The sequence below is a fragment of the Oncorhynchus masou genome, chromosome 24 (genome assembly GCF_036934945.1).
Source record: "Oncorhynchus masou masou isolate Uvic2021 chromosome 24, UVic_Omas_1.1, whole genome shotgun sequence".
In the NCBI taxonomy this organism is placed as follows: Eukaryota; Metazoa; Chordata; class Actinopteri; order Salmoniformes; family Salmonidae; genus Oncorhynchus; species Oncorhynchus masou.
This window is the reverse complement of record NC_088235.1, coordinates 88,831,244-88,834,420: the sequence shown is the minus strand read 5'-3', so window position 1 is coordinate 88,834,420 and position 3,177 is coordinate 88,831,244. Positions and strand designations below refer to the sequence as shown.

The following is a 3,177-nucleotide window of genomic DNA, read 5'->3' as shown; positions in this document are numbered from 1 at the left end:
TGTCCAGCCTGCTCTCTCCCAGGTATAACTCTACTCTAGCCAACCTGTTACCTGCCCAGCCTGCTCTCTCCCAGGTATAACTCTACTCTAGCCAACCTGTTACCTGCCCAGCCTGCTCTCTCCCAGATATAACTCTACTCTAGCCAACCTGTTACCTGTCCAGCCTGCTCTCTCCCAGGTATAACTCTACTCTAGCCAACCTGTTACCTGTCCAGCCTGCTCTCTCCCAGGTATAACTCTACTCTAGCCAACCTGTTACCTGTCCAGCCTGCTCCCCCCCAGGTATAACTCTACTCTAGCCAACCTGTTACCTGTCCAGCCTGCTCTCTCCCAGGTATAACTCTACTCTAGCTAATGTGTTATCTGTCCAGCCTGCTCTCTCCCAGGTATAACTTTACTCTAGCCAACCTCTTACCTGTCCAGCTTGCTCTCTCCCAGGTATAACTCTACTCTAGCTAATCTAATCTAATTTTTTTTAGTTTAAAAGTCACCTTTACCTTGTAAAGTGTTTTTAAATGTGAATTCAAATGAAAACGTGGATTTTTACATGACAGATTTGTGTTAATTTTTTATTGTGCAGCAAGTTGTCCAAGTCATCCATGGTTCTGTTACTCCGGCAGTTTTGATGCTGATGGGAGAAAAAAACAATATCACTAAAATGCATTGAAATCACTTATTATCGCAAGTGTCAATGGCCTTCCCGAACCAAGTTTTCAATGGTATTGATTCTAACTCAATGTATTTGTATATTGATTTCTCAAAATTTCTCAAGAAAAGGTAAAATACTTGTAACAAGTACTTTTGTGACTGACACTGATTTATTTGGTGCTAATGACTCTACATTTAGCTGTAGTCAACAGAGCATTGACGGTAATGATCAATTAAATGTATCTTTATTTAACTAGGCAAGTCAGTTAAGAACAAATTCTTATTTTCAATGACAGCCTAGGAACAGTGGGTTAACTGCCTGTTCAGGGGCAGAATGACAGATTTGTACCTTGTCAGCTCGGGGATCTGAACATGAAACCTTTTGGTTACTAGTCCAATGCTCTAGCCACTAGGCTACCCTGCCGCCCCATGATGATGTTTCTTGAGAAACTCTTGCTTGGTTGGTAGTGGGACAGGAGGGACAAGTCCGAGTCTTTGGGGATTGTTGGCACTGTGGGAAGAGATCAAACAAATTGTTACTTCAATAGTACCCGGTACAACGCAATGTCTTATTCCCGTAAACACCCCGCTGTATCCTGTGCATATACCAAATAAATGTTGATTTTGATTACATAATATGGATGGAATGAGTAAATTATAATGAACATATGTACCGTTTATTGATTCAACCATCAATGCTCTGTTGACTACAGCTAAATATAGAGACATTAGCACCAAATAAGTCAGTGTCAGTCACAAAAGTGTCCTTAACATACATAGGACGTGTTGGTGTGCTGTAACCAGTGTAACGTGTTATACTAACGTTCCATCCTATGACTTGATGAGCCATAGTCCACCAATATGTCATGCAAATGAACCATTGTTTACTTGACTGACCGCTGGAAATTCATTCAGTCGTTCTGGTGGGTAGTTCACACTAGGTAGGAATCCATGCTTTATATAGACAGGAAATATGTGATGTAGAGGCAAACATAGCTAGCTATTTTCCGTGATTACGAGCAAAATAATTATTGAATTACTAAGTATAACAGAAAATACATACAGCATTTCTTACCTTAACTGAGGCTGTACAAGTTTTCTCAAAATCAGACTGCCTCCACCAGTATCTCCCTGAGAAATGCATGTTTGTGTGATTATTTTATAGCTAGATGCATTGTTTGAGGTGGCCCTGGGCCGAAAATGCTGTCAACCTCCTAACATTATAATCTACAAACAAATCAGCACATTAGAGGCTGTTGTCCTACTGTGTACACAGACAGTAGCAACAGCATCAACTTCTAGTAGAGAAGGCAATGCGCTAGTACGCTCAACTGAAAGTTCAGTTACACTACAATTAGGGTGTGGAAATGTTATACCCCTTAGATATTAATTTAGAATCCTCCAATCCACTTATGCTGTAGCCTATTCCGGATCGTCACATTTGGATACACCTACTCATTCCAGAATGTTTCTTTATTTTGACTATTTTCTACATTGTAGAATAATAGTGAAGACGTCACAACACATATGGAATCAGTTAAGAACAAATTATTATTTACAAGGACAGCCTACTCCTTCCTACCCATTGGGGAATTGAACCCCGGTTTCCCATGTGCCCTGCCCCCACGACACAGGGAGTCTTTAGCTAAATAGCCCAGTACTGTACTGCCGACCGTCACGTTGTACAGCGCCATATTTTCTGTTCCATCCTAACGGAAACCCAGAGAGCTTTTCATTTTTCTTGGAATAGAACACCATAATATTAATCAAATTAATTAACTTCTTGGCACCCGGATCCCTTTAGCAGGATCATTTTCATCAACAACCGCTGAATTGTAGAGCGCCAAATTCCCCCAAAATTACAACAAATGTTTATATTCATGAAATCACAAGTGCAATATAGCAAAACACAGCTTCGTTTGTGTGAGTTTATCGATCACTAGACAAAACATTATGAACTCCTAGCATCAAAGTAGAAAATCAGAAAAGCAATAAAATTAATTGCTTACCTTTGATGATCTTCGGATGTTTTCACTCACGAGACTCCGAGTTACACAATAAATGTTCCTTTTGTTCCATAAAGATTATTTCATATCAAAAATTCCTCCATTTGTTTGGCACATTATGTTCAAAAATCCACAGGCTCGAGCGGTCACGACACCGCAGCCGAAAATTCCAAATAGTATCCGTAATGTCCACAGAAACATGTCAAATGTTTTTTAGAATCAATCCTCAGGTTGTTTTTTAAATATATAATAGATAATATATCAACTGGCACTGTCACTTTTTCAATAGGAGAGGGAGAGACAATGGCTGCCCCACTCTGTTGCGCAAGCAAAACTCATGTGAACACCCAGTTATCCACTGACGCAATGTTATCTTTCTTGCTCATTTTTCAAAATAAAAGCCTGAAACTATGTCTAAAGACTGTTGATACCTTGAGGAAGCGATAGGAAAAGGATCTGGTTGATATCCCTTTAAATGGAGCGAAGGCAGGCTATGGAACATGGAGCTTTCAATATAGAAGCC

At 40.0% G+C, this 3,177-nt stretch overlaps 1 long non-coding RNA gene across 1 annotated transcript; it reads right to left on the bottom strand.

Annotated features, from left to right (window-relative positions):
• Window positions 1-231: 231 nt before the first annotated feature.
• On the bottom strand, window positions 232-2,956 carry LOC135511744 (uncharacterized). The gene is made up of 4 exons (XR_010451309.1): window positions 2,658-2,956; window positions 1,724-1,779; window positions 998-1,159; window positions 232-628 (listed from the first exon to the last, which is right to left on the bottom strand). It is a non-coding gene; the product is annotated as an uncharacterized LOC135511744 (long non-coding RNA).
• Window positions 2,957-3,177: the final 221 nt, after the last annotated feature.